The sequence below is a fragment of the Lissotriton vulgaris genome, chromosome 4_1, assembly GCF_964263255.1.
Source record: "Lissotriton vulgaris chromosome 4_1, aLisVul1.2, whole genome shotgun sequence".
In the NCBI taxonomy this organism is placed as follows: domain Eukaryota; kingdom Metazoa; phylum Chordata; class Amphibia; order Caudata; family Salamandridae; genus Lissotriton; species Lissotriton vulgaris.
This window is the reverse complement of record NC_141691.1, coordinates 1,807,576,530-1,807,597,891: the sequence shown is the minus strand read 5'-3', so window position 1 is coordinate 1,807,597,891 and position 21,362 is coordinate 1,807,576,530. Positions and strand designations below refer to the sequence as shown.

The 21,362-nt window shown below is 51.0% G+C and overlaps 1 protein-coding gene across 3 annotated transcripts in view; it reads right to left on the bottom strand.

The window, feature by feature from the left end:
- The window catches only part of EBAG9 (estrogen receptor binding site associated antigen 9), a 191,304-nt gene that overhangs the window by 124,663 nt on the left and 45,279 nt on the right, over positions 1-21,362 (bottom strand). The window lies entirely within an intron of this gene.

The window sequence follows — 21,362 nt, the reverse complement described above, 5'->3', positions numbered from 1 at the left end:
ATACAACCCACTTCAATGCACCATCAACATCAGCTAACAGGACGCATAGGGCTTCTTAGATGGAGGGCCTCGTCTCTGCAGCTTAGAAGCTGTGATTGTATTTCGAAAGATCTGCCATTTTCACCTTGTTATCCCACGCCGCCGCCCGCACCAGAACCAGCTGGGAGACACCCCAGGACTTGGAAGCTAAGGCGACTGAGACTCCCCCTACTCTCGGCTCATCTTAGTACAAACTTAGCCGCACGCTCAAGTGTAAGTAGAGCACCCCCACATACACCCCAGAGACATAATGTTAGATCTGGGGGGTCTCTATTTGGCAGAGGTAAGTACCTGAGCCCAAATAGGGACCCTTGCTTCTAGTCAGGGTACAGGGACACACACAGTAGATAACCCCTGCTCACCCTCTAGGTAGCTTGGCACAATCAGGCAGGCTTATCCCCAAGGCAATGTGTTAAAGTATTTGCAAATCACCACAATGACCCCCCCCCAGTACACCACAAATGTATACCACACAGGTAAGTATATCAAAAAATATAGCTTTATCTAGTTTCAGCAATAAAAAGGCAGTTACAGTATGATTGCTCGTTCTCTTGGTTTCTCTTAGTATCTCTCTGATATTTATCTCACTTCTAGGAAGGTTCCACACATTTGAAAAAGCAGTCTCAGTCTCTTAAATGAATCAGTTACTCAAAGAATATGTTTGTAGTCTACGGTTGCTTATAAAATGATTCTGTGGTTGCTTAGCGCTACTTCACCGTAGCGCTTCTCTCAGGCTGCACTATCCGCTCTTATTAGCGAGATCACACACTGGGCGGCAGTCCCCGGGCCCCCCGCGCTCTGCGAGGCTCTCGGGGGTTGAAATATGGCCTTAGACGCTTCACGCGCTCTTAGCGCTTCCTGCCGCTTCTGCCGTACTTTAGAAATGCCCCACACAGCGCTCCGCGATGATCCAGGCAATCGGCTTCTCTGATGCACGGACCCACCAGGATTCGGGCCGGGCGCAGTATCTCCTTGCAGGCAGAAGGTCACTCGGCGCTTCGGGGACCCACGGGACAACTTCTCCGATGCAGGGCCTCCTCGAGCAGGTCACGAGCGATGGGCCAATCCCAGCGCGGCCATTGCGGCGAGCCACCGGTGAGGTTGGAGCTTCTGCAGGCGCCTCGACCAACCAGAGCGCGACTGTTCGGGACAGGCCCACAGCAGCAGCCAATCAGAACGCGACTCTTACCGGCAAACCCTCTGTGGCAGCCAATCAATGCACGGCCCCTCCGGTGCTTTCTCTGCGGCTCTGGGGATGCGAATGGCAGCTTCTGATCAGTTTCAGGCCCCCGGGCCGCGGCGGTGAGATGCGGGCAGATTATTAAAACGCGCCCAGGGTTAATAGGCCGATCTTGAAGCCGCAAATCCTCGCAGGGGATTATATGGCCCTGGGGACGCCCACGATCTCACGGCCACCACCACGCACGTGCCGATGAGCACGTAGATCCCCCAACACGGCAGCCGGTTGCAGGCAATTACGGCACTCTAGGGGGTGGTGATGGACGGAGCATCTGAATCAATCAAACCCTCACACCCAGTCAAAAGATCTGGGTTTAATCCATCACCGTTCTTTAGCCCACTCTGCCACCCCAGTTCAGACATGGCTATATGCAAATCAGTCTGACCCTGTGCCTCATGGGAACAGTCCAGCCCGAACTGCCAAGCCATGTCTTCCCTGGACCGGAAACAAGCTTCCGAGGACCGGTTTCTGGCATTCCAGCAGTCTTCAGCCAGGCTTGCTTGAATCCAGTGTCAAAGTGAGCATGGGACTCACGTCGGAGCATACCCTGCCACACTTATGGCGGCCAAAAGCGGTACAAAAGGGGGTGGTGATGGACGGAGCATCTGAATCAATCAAACACTCACACCCAGTCAAAAGATCTGGGTTTAATCCATCACCGTTCTTTAGCCCACTCTGCCACCCCAGTTCAGACATGGCTATTACCAGCGCAGCACTCTCACTCGGGTCAGAGAGCAGCCAGCGCGCTACACAGGGCAAATGGCAGAAACTCTGTCAAACAGCCCACGATCTTGATGGCACACAGCAGCTTCAAGGGCTGGGGGGGCACAGCAGAGTCTTTTAGTCTTTAGCAACCTTTCTGTCCCTGGGTTGCAAAACAGGAGGCCAGCTCTTCTCAGGCCCTTGGAGATTCAGAGACACAGCACACAGCAAAGTCTTTGTAGGTCAAGCAGGCAGGGTCACAGCACACAGCAAAGTCCCTTCTTCTCCTTAGCTTCAGATGAACAGCAGAACAGGACAGCCCTTAGAGCACACAGCAAGGCAATCTTCCTTCAGTTCTTCAGCGGTTCTTCTTCCAGCAGAGGTTCCTCTTGATTGTAGAATCTAAAAATCTGGTGTCAGGGGTCCTTCTCTTATACCCCTAAAAGTCTTTGAAGTCTCTGTACAAGTGGGCCCTGAGCCCGGTCTAAACATATTCTGGGTTGCTGGAGCACTTGGGCTTCCTGGCTTCTTCCTTCCTTTCAGTGTGAGGGGCAGAGGTGACAGCCGCCCAGCAGGAGGTGGAGCCAGCATTGTGGCAGGCAGGCACAGCCCTATTCACTCTCAAGTGCTATCTCCTCCCACCACTCTAGTTGCAGATGCAGTCATTCAACCACGGGCTTACTCAGACAACCTCCTGGGGGCTCCCCAGCCCCTGTCACCCTCAAACCAGACAGACAATCCACAAGCAGGCCCAGGCACACAGAAAGGTTAGACAAGAGAACAGCCACTTTCTAAAAGTACTGTTCTCAAACACAGAATTTAAAAACAACCTTTCCTAAAAGATGTATTATTAAATTCTGAGTTAAGGGATATCAATCACTTATGTCCCATTGTTGGACCCGGCCTTGTGGCGTGGCCCTCGCTGACCTCCATAGACCCAGAACGACGGACAGAACTGATTTCCGTCCACCCAGAACTATACCCGAGACTCCTACGTTGGACCTGAACCGATCTCCAGACCGCGTGCCTGCACCCATGCACGTGACCAGCAGACTCCATGTTTTGCCACCCCGGCCAGCGGCCGCCTTCTTCCCTTTCGGAAGCCTCTACCCGCTCCCGGCTGCAGCTGGGCGTGCGCGTCCGGCGTGCCCCAACCCACCCAGGGGGTGAACGACTCTCCAAGCACCCGAAACCAAGGCTTCCATCACACCTCCGGGCCCCCCTCCAGAAGAACTGGTTGTCCTCACACCTCCGAACCATCCCTGGGGGCTGGTTTCGATCGCACCTTTGGCTTCCTACTGAGTTGGCTCCAGGCCTTGATGAGCGTCTGGGATTCCCTGGACGCAGGGTCCAAAAGCATCAAAGACCCAGCCGCCCGACAATCAGGCGCCTGGCCCTCGGACCTCCGGCCTCCTGCCACTGAAGGTCCGGACATCAAAGAGCTCCTGGACTATAAGGCAGCCTGCCTTCCATCTAGCCGGCAGTTGTATCCTGGACAAAAAAGCCCTGCTGATCTGATCGCGGCTGACCTTAAGGAGAACAGACTCTGACCCACCGAGCCCTGCTGACATCGTCGCGGCTCATCCCCGAAGTTGCGGAACTGAACTACCGAGCCCTGCTGACGCGGTCGCGGCTCCCTCTCGAAGAGTAAGAACTGACCCATCGGAGCCCTGCTGACCTCGTTGCGGCCCACTCTTGAGAAACGAGAGACTCTTGCTACCATCCTGAGCCCTGCCGACGCTGTCGCGGCTCCACTTGCCTACGGGTATCACGGAATACTCCGGATCAAGCCCTGCTGACCTCGTCGCGGCTTAAAGAACCATCTGGTCCGGCTGGACCATCGACGCTACCCTCAAGACAATCTTGAATCGAAGTGAGTAGGACAGCGAATACCCTCGCCGGCCCCCGTACCCCCCAGTTCGAGGATTGAGAACTGTGCGCAGGGTACGTGGTGTGCCTGCCGGCCCTCTAAGAATGTCCCGCTTCCCCGTTCCCTGGTTACGAGACTTTCGCGATCCCTCGATCGCTGTGTATTGCGGCTTACTTTTCTTTTACCTTGATAAAGTGCATACTTGATAAAGATTCACGGTGTGGTGTCCGTTCGTAAGTGTGGTGTGTCGACAGTGGGTACGATCAGTCCTCCCCGGCGAGGACTCCCCCTCGATAAGACTCGGCAGGAATTGTGGGAGAGGAGGGTCTCGGGTGGTTAAGGGAACAACTTTGACCCCGGGGGTCTCCGCCTTCCAACATTGGTGGCAGCGACGCGATACGAACCTACGTCTGAAGATCGTACCACTAACACAATACCTGAACCCACACGCAGCAAACGCACGAGAAAGGAAGAGCAATAATGTCGTCCACAGAATCCGGTGAGAAGACGACATTCGATAAAGACCTATTGGAAGACTACACCCATAGAGAGCTAAAGCAGTTCTGCAGAGAGGTAAGTATCCCGAGTACCGGACTAAGTACTAAGGAAGATTTCCAGAAAGCGCTAACCGCTTGGGTAGAGTCCGGAACACCTCTTCCCCCGACCGAAGACGAGGGAGGGAGGCCCCAGACCGAACCCGGTACCCCGGCCGGTGAGAGAATCCAGCCACCGTCCCGGAGCCCAGCAACCGGGAGAGCTCGATCATCGGAAGAGATGGTCGACCGAGAACGTGACCGAAGCCATGAGCTCGAACTGGCGCGCCTCAAATTGGAGGGCGAACTCAAACTTGCAGAGAAGAAATTGGCCGTCGAACAATTGCGGCTCCAGGGAGAGCTGGAAGAAAAGAAGCTCCAGAGGGAGCATGAAGGCCAGAAGCTCCAGCTCGAGCACGAGCACGCACGCACCCTCAAGGAACTCGAGTTGAAAGCCAGAGCAGAGACACCCGGACCCCTGGGACTCGGAGAGCAGGTGGTCCCCCGCGAAACAAAGGTGCACATCCCCAAAGACGTTGTGAAGGAGTTCTACAAAGGGGACGACATCCAGCAATGGTTCAAAGCCTACGAGATTGCCATGTCTGCCCACCGGGTCCCCGAGAAGGACTGGGGGGCCGGCCTGTGGAGTCGCTTCCTCAGCGAAGGAAGAGACACACTGCTGGACCTACCGACCGCACACATGAACGCCTACCCTCACATGAAAGACGCTCTCTTAATCCGCTACGGCCTAACGCCAGAAATGTATCGCCAGCGGTTTAGGGAGTCCACATGGGTGGACTATGTGAACTACTACACCCGGGCCCTAGATGGGTGGATCAAGGGCAGCAATGTAACCACCTTCGAAGACCTAATCGCTTACGAGCACCTGTCCGCCAATTGCTTTGTGGAACTACGACAGCATCTCTTGGACAGTAAGCTCGCCAATCCACGGACACTGGCTGTTGAAGCCGATCGCTGGGTGGCCACCCGAGTCCAGAAGGGGCCCGGGGGAGAACCCCCACGGAACGACCAAGGATCTTCCCGCCAGCGGGGTGGGGGAGGTCGAGGCAAACAAGGATCCCAGTCAGGGCCCCAGCGTAGTCCCCCCAGAAACCAGGCCCCACGCTCGCCTCCCGCGACGAGAGCCGCCCGAGCGCAGGACCCCCGGGGCTCCGCCCCAGCTCCACATGCTACAAGTGTCAGCAACCCGGGCACTATGCCGGTGATCCCCGATGTCCCATGACCCAGAAATCCACTCCCACTGGTACCTCCACCAGACAGATATCCTCAGTAGCCCTAGAAGAAGAAGAGATAGAAGAACAGGGGGAGTGGGAGCCCGCAGCCATGGTTTTAGACTCCCTGGGGAATAGCGAGATGATCCCAGGAGACTACCTGCCCGACAACACAGAAAAATATCGCCAGACAGTTAAGGTCAACGGGCGCAGCATAGGAGCCCTTAGGGACACCGGAGCCAGCATCACGTCTGTTAGATACACGCTAGTCCCTGAGGCCATGATCATCCCCCACACCTCCTGTAGAGTGATAGCAGCTGACAATTCCGTCCGCACCTGCAGGATAGCACAGGTCCCGTTTGAGTGGGAGGGAGTTTCGGGCGATCTACGGGTAGCAGTCCGCACGGACATGCCTGTAGACTGCCTCCTGGGAAATGACCTAGAGAGTTCCAAGTGGAAAGAGGTAGAAAGAAGGACCCATTTAGAGATGTAGGGTCTGCCCCAATGGGCCTGTGTGAGCACCCGAGCCATGACCGCCAGAATGTCCAACCCCGGGAACGAAGAGTCCGAGTTCCCCAGTGCAGCCCCTGATGTTCCCGAGGGGAGCGAGCACCCCACGGTCCTCGACCAGCCCCCCACCGAAGGAAACAAATCCGACGAAGGTCCCCTCGGACCGGCCGTCGAGCCAGTCTCTACCCTAGCAGATATCCCAGAGTTGGCCCAGTGGCGCCAAGAAGGAGGACCGTCCCGAGAGGAGTTCTGCCAAGAGCAGACCTCCTGCCCTGCCCTTGAGGGGCTGCGGCGACAGGCCGCAGCCCAGGCCGCCGGAGACCAGTCCGGCTCCCATTACCTTTACTGGGAGAACGGCCTACTGTACAGTGAACAGAAGACCGCCGAACTAGGGTCAGCCCGCGTGCTGGTGGTACCCCTACGTTTCCGCGGCCTCCTCCTCAACCTGGCCCACGATGTGCCCCTGGCGGGACACCTGGGCCAAGATAAAACCTTCCAGCGGTTAGTGACCCATTTCTACTGGCCCCACATGCGGGCCGATGTGGAACACCACTGTAAGTCCTGCTCCACGTGTCAGGCTAGCGGCAAAAGTGGAGGCAAGCGCAAGGCTCCCCTCCAGCCCTTCCCAGTTGTCAGTACCCCCTTTGAAAGGGTGGGGATCGACATCGTCGGACCCCTGGACCCCCGGACCTCCATAGGTCACCGGTTCATTTTGGTTCTGGTCGATCACGCCACCCGATACCCCAAAGCCATCCCCCTCCGGACTGTGACGGCCCCGGTCGTGGGCCGGGCCCTCATGGGGATCTTCTCCCGGGTGGGATTCCCGCGGGAAGTGGTGAGCGACCGAGGCACCAACTTTATTTCCCGGTACATGAAGTCCCTATGGCAACAGTGTGGGGTGTGATACAGGTTCACCACCCCCTACCATCCCCAGGGCAACGGCCTGGTTGAGCGGTTCAACTGCACCCTGAAAGGGATGATCATGGGCCTCGAGGAGCCCTTGCGACGCAAGTGGGACGTCCTCCTGCCCTGCCTCCTGTTCGCCTACCAAGAGGTTCCCCAGAAATCCTTGGGGTTCAGCCCTTTCGAACTGCTCTATGGGCACCCCGTCCGTGGTCCCCTCAGCCTGGTCAAGGAAGGCTGGGAGACAGCCCCTCCGGGCACCCCCCCCGATGTGTTCTCCTACGTCCTGGCCCTCCGGAACCAGACGCGGAAGTTTCGTGAGCTGGCCGAGGCCAACCTGGAGGCCAGCCAAGAAGAGATGAAACGCTGGTACGACCAGAATGCCACTCTGGTCGAGTTTCAACCAGGCCAGCAAGTTTGGGTCATGTCCCCAGTGGAACCTTGTGCCCTACAGGACAAGTGGACTGGACCCTTTAAGGTGATAGAGCGCAAGAGCCAAGTCACCTACCTTGTTGATACGAAATCAGCCCGGAACGCCCTGAAAGTCTTACACGTGAACCGGCTCAAACCCCACTTTGTGCGTTCCGAGCTGGGATTACTCCTTGCCACCGACGATGGAGAGGAAGAGGAAACGGACCCTCTGCCAGATCTCCTGTGTGCAAAGGATCAAGATGGCTCCGTAGAGGGAGTGAATCTCTCCTCCTCCCTTACCCCCGTGCAGCGTGAAGAATGTTGCCACTTGTTGGGACAATTCTCAGACCTCTTCTCCCTCACCCCCGGCGTCACCAGCTGGTGCGTCCACGACGTGGACACCGGGAACAGCCCTCCGGTACGACACAGAGCCTACCGAGTCCCTGACCGAGTTCGAGCCTGCATCAAGGCTGAAGTCGACAAAATGTTGGACCTAGGAGTGGTAGAAGCCTCCGACAGCCCATGGGCTAGCCCCGTGGTCCTGGTTCCGAAGGCAGCCGCCCCCGGCACCGTTCCTGAGCTGAGGTTCTGCGTGGACTACCGCGGACTCAACGCAGTCATCCGAACCGACGCACACCCCATCCCCCGAGCCGACGAACTCATTGACCACTTAGGGTCGGCTCAGTACCTCAGTACCTTCGATCTCACCAGTGGCTACTGGCAGATCGGCCTCACGGAGAGGGCCCAAGAAAGGTCTGCGTTCTCCACTCCAGATGGCCACTTCCACTTCAGAGTGATGCCCTTCGGCATGAAAAACGCCCCCGCCACCTTCCAGCGACTGGTCAATCTGGTCCTGGCCGGATTAGAAAATTTTAGCGCAGCGTATCTAGACGACATTGCGGTGTTCAGTGCCCACTGGCCCGAGCACCTGCATCATCTGTGGGAGGTGTTGGACGCCCTGCGCCGCGCCGGGCTCACCATTAAAGCTAGCAAATGCCAAATAGGACAAGGCTCTGTAGTGTACCTCGGGCACCAGGTCGGGAGCGGCCTCGTAGCCCCCCTCCAACCCAAGATAGAAGCCATCAATGCCTGGGAGACCCCACGACCCAGACCGAGGTGCGGAACTGAACTACCGAGCCCTGCTGACGCTGTCGCGGCTCCCTCTCTAAGAGTAAGAACTGACCCATCGGAGCCCTGCTGACCTCGTCGCGGCCCACTCTTGAGAAACGAGAGACTCTTGCTACCATCCTGAGCCCTGCCGACGCTGCCGCGGCTCCACTTGCCTACGGGTATCACGGAATACTCCGGATCAAGCCCTGCTGACCTCGTCGCGGATTAAAGAACCATCTTGTCCGGCTGGACCATCGACGCTACCCTCAAGACAATCTTGAATCGAAGTGAGTAGGACAGCGAATACCCTCGTCAGCCCCGGTACCCCCCAGTTCGAGGATTGAGAACTGTGCGCAGGGTACGTGGTGTGCCTGCCGGCCCTCTAAGACTGTCCCGCTTCCCCGTTCCCTGGTTACGAGACTTTCGCGATCCCTCGATCGCTGTGTATTGCGGCTTACTTTTCTTTTACCTTGATAAAGTGCATACTTGATAAAGATTCACGGTGTGGTGTCCGTTCGTAAGTGTGGTGTGTCGACAGTGGGTACGATCAGTCCTCCCCGGCGAGGACTCCCCCTCGATAAGACTTGGCAGGAATTGTGAGAGAGGAGGGTCTCGGGTGGTTAAGGGAACAACTTTGACCCCGGGGGTCTCCGCCTTCCAACACCCATCTTGTTCCTATGGGAAGATAGGCTGGTATCCATTGGGACCAGCCTCCCCCATGTTAGTCTATGGAGCAAGATAACCTTGCAGTAGTGAGCACACAAAATGGCTGCTGCTCACTACCAGAGCATGTTACCTGCACTAGTACATGCTCTACCTTTCCTATACACTGCACCCTGCCCAGTGGGGTACCTTGAGCTTTCCTTAGGGGTGACCAATGTGTATATAAAGGGAAGGGTTAGGCCCAGCCAGTGGGGACACTGGCCAGGAGGACATGGCAGTTAACTGACTGCACACAGGCACTGCGGTGGCAGGCCTGAGACACCATTTTAGGGCTACTCATGTGGGTGGCACAATCAGTGCTGCAGGCCCACTAGTAGCATCTGTCATCACCAGCCCAGGTACATCTAGTACACTTTACTAGGGACTTCGTGGTGATACAAATATGCCAATCAGGTACATCCAATCAATATGACAATTTTCATAGGGAGCACTTACACTCTGGCACTGGACAGCAGTGGCAGAGTGTCCAAAGCATCTAAACCAGCAAAAGCGAATTCCAGCACAGCATCAAAAATACAGGAGGCAGAGGCAAAAAGATAGGGGAAAACCACGCCAAGGGTGTCAGGTCTAACACATAAATATTAATCGCACTATAGAGCTCTGATTGGTAAGGAGGCAGCGCGATTTGGAAATGCTTGAACATGAGACAGCGAGTCTACGTCCGGTGTTGACCACGCTGCCTGCATGCGCCAGTAGGCTCTCTAAATTGGTTGACAAGCTCCACCAATCACACAAAGCTTATTTGGTGGTTGCCAACCAATAAGAGAGCCAGCTAGCCCATACAGATAGCGGGAACAATAGACTCGCTGTCTCATTAACTCCCAGTAAGATAAGAAAACGTTTGCGACGGGAGGAAAGCAGGCGAGCCAGTCCAAGTGGGCCGTCTGAAAAAGCCGAAAGTACACGACACAAAAAGCTCTTTTCCAATGGCTAGCCACCGTTAGCCACCGTTTAGCATAAACTGTGACGCCAGCCAATGGGAAAGAGGGAAGGGCTTGAAGCCCTTTACTGAAAGTCCTCAAAAACATTAAATCTCACTGAGCGAGCTGTGCATGTGCGCAGCCACGCTAGCCGATACCTAAATAAGACACACTGGACAAGATACAAACATGCAGGAGAATTCCATAACCATGGGAATGAATGAATCTGGAATATATTTTGGGGGTTGGAAGGACAGAGATGTGATTACAACTGATGATATATGACTGACATCTCTCTGTGCCTTAATTTCCTCTAAGAATCACAACATCTATTTCTAGTATTTAAACTAGGGGTGGGCAGAATTTGCGTTACGCAAATCTCTGCGAAACGGTAAAAAACCTCCGCGAACACGCAGAAATTCCACGTGTTCGCGGAATTGCTTGTTCGCGATGCTTTTTTACTGTTCGCAATCGCTGTTTGCATGCTCGGGGGGAAATATATTGCAAACAAGCATTTTGAGAACGCAAACAAGCAAAAAATGTCCGCGAAGACAAGAAAAGCTGAATTTTGGGCAATTTTGCATTCTCCGCGGAACGTAAAATTACCCAAATTCCGCAAATTTCGCGAGCGGAACGGAATTTACAGGCCAGGCCAAATTTAAACCCTACTGTCCACATTCCTATAGCAATTGAACTGGAACAAGCACCCAATGGTCACGGACTCCAGGGGACAGAGTCAAAAATCTAAAATCTGAAGTGTAGAAGTAAGACTTATCTGAAGCAATAAGTAAATAAGGAATATGCATCTGTTCTTGGCATGTAGGGCTGCTGACATTCATATCTTGTGCATAGATCGCCGCCTAGTGTTGGGTCCGGATGATTGCACCTTGTTGTCCTGGAAGAGCCTTCGAAGTATCACGAGATAGGTGACTCCTCCCCTGGACTACAGTGCGCATGGGCATCTTCTCCTTCCTCAGATTGTTTTTCCCCATTGTGGCAGAGATGGAGTATAGCAAAGTAAGAGATGGCCATGCAAAAGAGAATACTGCAAGAGAGAATACTGCAGCTGCAACAGGCACCGGGGAGGAGGATGGGCGATATGAATGTCAGCAGCCCTACATGTCAAGAACAGATGCACACTGGTAAGTAGCATATTCCATTCGAGGCATGTGGGCTGCTGAATTCACATCTTGTGCATAGACTGTATAGCAGTATCTCCTCTAGCGGTGGTCACCTGTACCAGCTGCAGCAGTCTGAAAAAAAGTTTTAAGGACAGCCTGGCCTACAGCAGCTTGCTGCTTTGATTGCACTTCTACACAATAGTGTTTAGTGAAAGTCTGTATGGTAGCTGCCCTACATATGTCTTCAAGGGGGATATTCCCTAAAAAAGCCATGGATGCCCCCATTTTACGTGTAGAGTGTGCTCTTGGGGGAACTGTTAAAGTGCGTTTTGCTTTTTGATAGCATATCTGAATGCATTTAACTATCCATCTGGCTATTCCTGATTTTGAGATGGGATTACCTTTATGTTGCGGTGAAAAAGCAACAAACAGCTGCTTTGTTTTTCGAAATGATTTAGTCCTGTCAACATAATATTGCAGAGCTCTCTTTACATCTAGTGTGTGTAGCGCTCTTTCGGCTACTGACTGTGGGTTTTGGAAGAAAACTGGCAGTTCTGCTGATTGATTGATATGGAAAGTTGATATGACTTTTGGCATAAACTTAGGGTTGGTCCGAAGTAATACCCTATTTGCATGTACTTGCATGAAGGGTTCTTGAATTGTTAATGCCTGAAGGTCACTTACTCGCCTGAGGGAGGTAACGGCAATCAAGAATGCCACATTCCATGTTAGAAATTGCAATTCACATGAGTGGAGTGGTTCGAAAGGAGGTCCCATAAGTCTGGTAAGTACCAAATTTAAGTTCCAGACTGGTGAAGGTGGGTGCTTTGGAGGGATTATCCATTTAAGACCCTCCATAAAAGCCTTGATTGGCGGTACCCTAAACAGGGAAAGGTGTTGTCTGTTCTGGAGATATGCTGCTATAGCAGCAAGATGTAGCCTTATAGAAGAGTATGCTAGATTGCATCTTTGAAGATGCAAGAGGTAACAGATAATGTTTTGGATGGAAGCATCTAATGGATTGATTTGGTTATTGTTGCAATAAATTACAAATCTTTTCCATTTCGCTGCATTGCATGCTCTAGTAGTTGGCCGTCTTGCCTCCTTGATAATGTTCATGCAATCAGGAGGTAAGTTAAGGTATCCGAACTCTAAGACCTCAGGAGCCAGATCGCTAGGTTCATCTGATTGGGATCTGGGTGTTCGATTTCTCCATGGTTCTGAGTTAAAAGATGGGGCAAGAGGCGCAGTTTTTGATAGGGAACTACTGAAAGGAACGTTGTGTACCACGGCTGTCTTGCCCATGTGGGAGCAACCAGGATCATTGTGAGTGACTGCTGACGTAGTTTGCGTGCTACCAGCGGAATCAGTGAAACTGGTGGAAAAGCGTACGCAAATCTGCCCGACCAGTTCATCCATATCGCATTGTCCTGTGACAACGGATGTGGGAACCTGGCGGCAAAGTACTGGCATTTTGAGTTTTTGTTTGTGGCAAACAGATCTATTTCTGGGTGCCCCCATTTCTGGAAGAATGGTTGGAGAACTTGGGGGGTGAATTTACGATTCGTGTAGGTGTTGGCTGTGTCTGCCTAGCAGATCCGCTACTTGATTGTTTTTCCCTGGCAGGTATTCTGCTATGAGAAAAATGTTTCTTGGAATTGTCCACCTCCATATGCTCTGTGCTAAGTGGGACAGCTGTGGAGAGTGTGTTCCTCCTTGTTTCTGGATGTAGTACATGGCTGTCATGTTGTCCGTCCGGATCAACACAGCCTTGTTGTACAAGTATTTCTGGAATGCTTTTAGTGCCAGAAATATTGCTAGCAGCTCTAGTTGGTTGATATGCAGTTTCTTTTGTTTGATTTTCAAGAGCCCTTGGACTGTGTATTGAAGTAAGTGGGCTCCCCAACCTGTCAGTGATGCGTCCGCTGTTCGTACTAGTTGTGGAACCGGCTCTCGGAACAGTCGCCCCTTGGAAAGGTTTTTTGGGTTCCACCACTGCAGAGAGTTGTAAGCGCGACTGTCTACCAACACTAGGTCCTTCAGTTGTCCTTGAGCTTTGTTCCACTGCCGTGCTAGGCATTCTTGCAGTGGACGCATTTGAAGTCAGGCATGAGGGACAATGAATATGCAGGAGGCCATCATGCCTATGAGCTGCATGAACACTCTAGCTGGCAAAGAGTGTTGTGGCTGAAATCTTTGAATGGGAGTCTGCATGTTGCCTATCCGGGCTGAATTTGGATATGCCTTTGCTACTGAGGTATCTATTGTAGCTCCCAGATATTGCTGTATGTGGGAGGGTTGTAGATACGATTTTGGGTAATTTATGGAAAAACCCAGGCTGTGTAGCAGCTGCAGTGTCTGAGACGTATTGCTTGCACACTGCGAGTACGAGTTTGCTTTTATGAGCCAATCGTCCAGGTATGGAAACACGTGGATGTGTTGCCTTCTGAGGTGTGCAGCTACTACCGCTAAACATTTTGTGAATACTCTTGGGGCTCTGGTTACCCCGATGGGGAGAACCTTGAACTGATAATGTTGACCTTCTATTGTGAACCTGAGGTATTTCCTGTGAGCTGGATGTATAGGTATGTGAAAATATGCGTCCTTGAGGTCTAATGTTGCTAGGAAGTCGCCTTGCTGGAGTAACGGGAGTACTTGTTGTAGAGTGATCATATGGAAGTGCTCCGAGAGTATGTATTGGTTCAGCGGTCTAAGGTCCAATATTGGTCTGAGTGACCCGTCCTTTTTGGGAATAAGGAAGTATAGTGAGTATACTCCTGTCCCTTGGTGTTGAATAGGGACTGGCTCTATGGACCCCTTTTCTAGCATGGATTTTACCTCTTGTTGTAACAGGGTGATGTGTTCTTTGGGCATAGGACGGTGTTTGGGTGGTATGTTGGGTGGAGTAGAAGTGAGTTCCAGGCAATACCCATACTGGATAATTTGTCTCACCCACCTGTCTGTGGTAATTGCGTTCCAGACTGGTAGGAATTGTTTGACTCTGCCTCCGACTGGTGTTAGATGGTCTGGAGGGAGTGTGATGAAATCACTGTTTGGTGACAGTGGAGGCTCTGGTGTTATTGCCACCACATCCTCTGCCCTCGTTATTATTGCCCCTATAACCTCCCCTGTTGAACTTTGGGTGTTGCCTTTATATGTAGAGGAAGTCTGAAGTGTTGCGTCGTGCGGTGCCTCTGTAGGAGGAGCGACGAAAGGAACCTCTGTGTTGTTGAAACTGCAGTGCGCCCATAGATTTAGCAGTTTCGGTATCTTTTTTCATTTTATCTAAAATGGTATCTACTGCAGGGCCAAACAGGAAGTCTTGATCAACTGGTTGGTTGAGGATGGTGGATTGCACCCCATTCTTAAAACCAGAGATGCGTAGCCAGGCGTGTCTGCGTAGTAATATGCTAGTATTAAAGGACCTGGCTGCTGTGGCTGCTGTGTCGGCTGCGTCAAGCGCTCATTTAATGGACGCATTGGTAATAAATTTGCCTTCTTGTATGAGGTCGTTCGCCTGAGCTTTGTAAGGTTCTGGCAGGTGTTGCAGTAAACTTTGAAGCTGGTCACAGTGTGCTCTATCGTAGAGAGCTAGTAGAGCATGTGTATTTGCAATCCTCCATGAATTAGAAGCCTGTGAGGCCACTCTTGCCTGAGGATTCCAATATCTTAGACTCCTTGTCAGGAGGTGGAGCATCTCCTGTTGTTTGCGAGTTAGCTCTTTTGCGAGCGTTTGCTACCACCAGTGAGTCTAAAGGCAACTGGTCTTCAATGTAAGCAGGGTCTGTAGGGGCCGCCTTATATTTCTTTTCAATCCTGGGATTGAGTACACGTGCTCTGGCTGGATCTTTGTATATATCTGGTGCGTGTTTTAGTACCCCTTTCAGCATAGGAAGTGTGCTGACATTTTTCTCAGAGGTAGGAAAAGTGTCAAATAGAAATCTTCTTCTATTGGGTCAGTGTGCATGTCGACCTTATGGTATTTTGCTGCCCTATCTAGCAGTTGGTTAAACACAATGGTGTCGTCGGTAGGCGACGGCTTTGTAGGGTATGTGGAGATGTCAGGGATGGGTTGTGTGTCATATGGATCATTCTGATCCTCCCATGTGTCATCCTGTGGATGTGGATCCTCTGGTTCGTTAAAATCCTCTTGAGGATCTTCCCCCATGTTATCCTCATTATAGTCTGAATGTATAGGGGAGTACGGCACAAAAAGGCATATTGGGATAGAAAGGAGGAGGAGTAAAAGGCCCAGAGGGAGAAGTCCCGAAGTCCTTTTTCTTCGGAGGAACATGGAAAGAGTGTCTGTGTCCAATGTTTTTTTTTTTTCGGTAATAAACTGTAACTTTGCCAGTCTCAGGGTTTATATACAGCTTAGATTGTTCCTCTGACTCCGGATCGGGATGGAAGAGTTCTTCTTCCACTGTTCGTGTCTTTGGCGCCGATGTTTTTGGCTTACTGACTTGTTTGTGACTTTTTTGCTGGAGGACCTTTGGTTGTGGAGTCTTTTTCGGCTCGACTGTTGCTTTGGGGTCGGTAACCTTCTTCGGTTCAACGTCTTTTGTTGGTTTAGCCATCTTTTTCGGCTCGCCGACCTTGTTTGGGTCGACGACCTGTTTCGGATCGACCGGAGCTTTTGGTTTGATACGCTTTTTATGGTCGACGGCTTTCTTAGGGTCAATGTTTTTTGTCGACTCTGACTTTTTTCGGTTCGACGGGTTTTGTGATGTGATCTTGTTTGTGTTGATCCACCCTCTTTTTAGGATCGACGGCCTTCTTTGGGTCGTGTGTTCCTTTTGGATCGATGACCCGCTTTGGTTTGAGGCTTTTCTTCGGTTCAATAGCCTTTGACTCTATAACCTTTTTTGGTTGGGCGACCTCCTTTGGTTCGACCACCTTCTTCGGCTCGATGACTTTTGGCTTGACGCCTTTCTTCGGTTCGACGACCTTTGGCTCTACGGCTTTCTTCGGTTCGATGACCCTCTTGGGTTCGACAACCTTCTTGGGGAGAACGTTACTTGGACCTGGGCTATCGGAAGGCTTTGTTTTTGGCTTCGGAGCCGAGCCAGAAGGCGGGGCTTCTGAAGGAGTTGTCGATCTCGGCTAAGGCCTTTGGGCGATGCTTCGACCGGAGCCTTTGGTTTCAGGATAAGCGGCGTTGGGGGCTGTGTACTCACGGTTTGCCCCAGTGGGATCTGGTCATCGGAGTCCGACTGGTCCTCGACGGTGACTATCTCTAGATCCGAGTCCACCGCTTCTGGGAGTTCTTGTTCATCATCGAAGAAGTTCTCCGGTTCCGATGCCGGTCGCTGCATCTCTTGCCTAGCGGCCCGTCGAATCCGGATGGTCTTCTTCGAACGGAATTGGGCACAAGCTGGGCAATTTTCTTCGTTGTGCTCCGGTGATAAGCACTTGTTGCATACTGTTTGTTTGTCAGTATGTGGGAATTTGGAGTGGCATTGTGGGCACCTTTTGAACGGGCTCCTTTCCATCGACAGAAGGCCCACGTGGCGTCGAAAGGCCCAACGGCCCGCGTTGACGACCGGATCAAGATGTAGAGTTTGGTCGAGTCAAGAAGTACCGAGCAAGAAGAATACCGTTGAAGTCGAAGGCCTTTTGGCCTTTTAAAGAACTTTAGTTTCGGTTCCGAAGTTGGAGTAGAGGAATAACATCCGAACCCAATGGCGGAAAACAAAATTCTGAGGATGGAGAAGATGCCCATGCGCACTGTAGTCCAGGGGAGGAGTCACCTATCTCGTGATACCTCGAAGACTCCTCCAGAACAACAAGGTGCAATCATCCGGACCCAACACTAGGCGGCGATCTATGCACAAGATGTGAATTCAGCAGCCCACATGCCTCGAACAAAGAGATACAAAGGGAGATATAGAGCATGGAGCAGTTAGTGGCCCTCTGGGCGAATGCTTAACAGTAGCACCAAACAAAAGTGCACAGGACAATAGAACAGGGCTACTGTAGACAGATCCAATCATGCTGTATGCAATAATACAAAATTAGAAACCATTTTGGCTGTTGGGTCATGCCCCAACTCAAAATCATCGAAAGTTAAAATAGCATGGCTCCAGTCACCAATTGGCAAAAAGTCTAAAAAGCAGCTATCTAGATCACCTGAAAAGCCCCTCCCTCTTAAGGTGGTGTAACATAAGTTCAAAGAGATCATAAATGAACAGAAAATACTAACCTAGTTGAGAAAGGTAGAAGACCTACACATTTACTGTCAAATACCCCAAACAGACATCCCAGGACCTATTTCAGATTCATTAAGGCTAGACAGGCACATTACTAGTCACAGCCCTCTGCCATCCTTTAAATTGGTGTGCTATCGTACCACTTTTAGGGTGTATCTTCAAAGTGAAGGCTCTACATTTTTCTCCGCAGACCAGTAGTCTCAATGGTATAAGCTCTGCTTTTGAACCCCCTCTGTAAAGACCCTAGATGTTGGAAGCATGCTTATCTTAAGATACCTAGTTGTATTTAGGGAATCAGCCTTCAACTGCTATATATAAACTCTCTCTAGAAACTTATTTTTGTTTTGTTTGTCTTGGATGCTCGCTAACAATGTAACATTGCTTTCAATAATTGACAGCACTCACTGTAACTTGTGCATTCTGTAAATGCTTTGTATACACTGCAAATGAAACGGTCCCTCAGGTAATGCTTCGCTGCTGCAAGAACATTTGGGAGAATGTTGGTGGCAAGATGGAAGCAGACCACAGAGGCGAAAACCATGCTCTAGTTCTTACTCTGCTGTTCTTGGTTTTCCAATTCTGACAGGAAAGAATACATAAGGTGATATATTGGAGCACACCCCTGGAAACTGCACATGGTCACCTTTATGTAAGCTTTGACCACTGTACTGCATAGCCAGACTCCTCTCAGAGGAAAGTAAACAGTGTGCCCCATCTGAATGGCACTGAGGGCTTGCCCATCTATGTGAACTTGAACATTTCAGCTGAATCTTATCTTCAACTTGCTGGACACTTTTCGGACCTAGACCTACATGGTTCTTGCACCAGTTAGTGCTACCAAAACATGGTCCTGAAATGTTGCTTGTTTTTTCCTTACTAGGAGCAAGCCTGAAAGTCCCTTTTAAAGTCTTACGGCCGTATTACATATTTGCATTGTTTGGTGCATCTTTCAAAAGGTGCGCCACGCTCAAACAATGCCAATGCGCCCTATTATGATCTATGTGCTGCCCCCAGGGAAGCCGCAAACTCACCCTGCCAGTTGCTCAGTGTTTTCACAGTGCAGGCAGCACCCGCCTGCACTTTCAAAGAGGATTAGATATCCCCTTGCAGGCGGATGCAGGCAGTGACTACACCCGCCTGCAAGGGGATGTCTGTAGGTCCATGGAACCCCCTATAACCCCTGCAGAGGGCTGCTGTCAGGAGGCGCACTGACAGTATGCCACCTTTTAAATGGCACACTGTCAGTGCGCCGTGCGCCTCCTGAGGGCTTCTTTGACTCTGTGCCCGCAACTGTAATATGGCGCAGGGGCAGAGTCAAAGTAATTCCCTCATTTGCATAGGGCACGCCCCTATGCAAATGAGGGAACACCGCACCAGCACTATCTGTATTACAGAAGGAAACGCACAAGCGTCTGCGCCCCCTACTAGAATACCAAGGTGCCCAGTGGGCACGCAAAGCTGGCGCAAATGCCCATTGCACCCGGGACACTTTCTGCAATACGGCTTCTGGCGAGCAGTGCAGACGCCCCAAGGCAGCCAAGCTACACAGAAACATTGTTATAAAAGTTCTCGCTATCCACAACCAGAGACTCGCGAAGAGCTACACAAAAAAGGTGCAAATCACAGGGTCGCAGCAAACATTATACAAGGAACACAGGCAAGAGACTATGAATTACCACTATGTTGAGCAGTGTACAGTTTACCTTCTATCCTCTAACTTTTAAGGTATTCATAACTTCCTGAAGTATAATTAAAGAGTTTTTCCCCCACAACCCTGGCTGGACATTGACATCTTTATTGCACTGTGATAGCTGTGTTGTCCTGTACCTAAACTCACGCTATGCCGCTTATCTCGGTACTGACTATCCCATCTTTGTCTACTTGGACTGTCAAGGTGGCTTAGTGAGGCTGTCTATTTGTCTTGTACTCTCATTAAGAGAGGTGGTCCCTGCAAATCCATGTCCTGAAGACAAAGCCTAGCCATAATAGGCAGGTCGCATGGCCTTGGTGTCCACAATATCAGCCAAAAGCAGTCTACAGGTCCCTTATTGGACAAACACTTTCTATTGTAATGGTAGCACTGTACTCACTCGCTCTTTGTGCACAAATAAGTATCAGTCTGATGTCAATTACTTAGTTATACATTGAGTTCAGGTACATACAATGGTGGAGGGCAGAAGGTCAGTTTGGAGTTGTGAATCGCATTTACCATCACTATTAAGAATAGGGAAGATTGTGACTGGAAATCAAAAAAGGTTTTGAACCCCCCTCCCACTCGTATAGGTTTTGTGCTCATGAGCGCTTGCCCTTTTTTTCTGTCCTGGGCTATTTATTTTTTTTATTACATTTTTTATAAATGTTTAATATGTTGTTGTGCATTAGTTTTTTTTTTAAGAAGGGCAATTGTGGGGAGGTCGAGTTGTTTTATTAGGGCAGAGATATTATTGTTGTATTGAGACGGTTAATTAATAGTGGATCATATAAATACAAATAATACGGAATATATATATATATATATATGCCTTCACAAAAATGCCCAGATGTAAGGACGCACTCCGTAGTAGGTAGGTAACAACCATTTATTTCATAAAACAAGCAGCTTCACATCCCGTTATCGTGTCCTCGGCCTTACGCGTTTCAAGGAACCCTTTCCCTCTTGTTACTTACCTACTACGGAGTGCGTCCTTACATCAGGCATTTTTGTGAAATATATATATCTGTTCACCACTATTTGGGCCGTATTCTACATTGTGCCCCAGGGGCGCAATGGGCGTGTGCACCAGCTTTGAACGCCCACGTGCCACTATGGTATTACAGAAGAGGGCTGCAGACGCTTGTGCGTTCCCTTCTGTAATACAGATGCACTGGAGTACATGTTGAGAGAGGGCATTCTCTTATTTGCATAAGGGCGTGGCCACAGATGCACACATGTCTTTAACAGACACACTGAAAGTGCTTTCTACAGGCAGCCCTCTAAGTGGGGTATAGGGTAAGGGGCCAAAACGGGGTTACATGGACCCCCCCCCCCCGAAGGCGGGTGCGGTCAATCACAGCACACAGCACCCACCTGCAAGAGGATCTCTAATTACCCCTGAAAAGCGCAGGCAGGTTGCCGCCTGCACAGTGAAACACGGAACAACTTTAAAACAACAGCTCCGTATTTCACTTAAATGCGCTATTCCCAGAGCAGCAGAAGTTCGCGGTTGCCCTGGTGGCACAGCATTTGTTCTAATACGGTGCACTTTCCTTGTTTTAGCAGGGCACACCTTTTGAAAGGTGCACTGTGGCAAAAACAAGGAGAGTGTGCATTATTTGTAACACAGCCTTTGGTTTCTTCTTCGGTTGTTCCCTTTGTATTGCTTCGTGTTGTACGGAAGTGGACTACTTAATCTATTGATATTTGATGTAATGTGCCAGGGCCCATTTGTTGATGTTTTGATGAACTAAGAGAAGAGCCTGCCATGAGACCCACGCAGGTGCTGGAACTGCCTCTAGTACATGTCCAGTATTAAAATGCTTCGTTATCACTTCTGTAGCAAAGGGGGAATAGGAAGCTGTTTATCAGAACTGATGCATTACTCTGCTAGCATGTCCAGTTTGGCTTGCCCCTTCCCCATGCCAAGCCAGACATGCAGTTAGAAAAGACTGGACACTGGTGAAAACATTTCTGTGCTCATATATCTTTGAAATGGAAATGAAAGTCAGCTTGAAGCACCAGAGCCCAGTCTGCCTTCCCACTACCTGCGCAATGGTGCATGCTCTGTTTGCTGAAAATGCATGTGCACAGCAAGGTTCACGTGGCAGCACATCCCCATTAGTCCGGTAACACACATCACTAA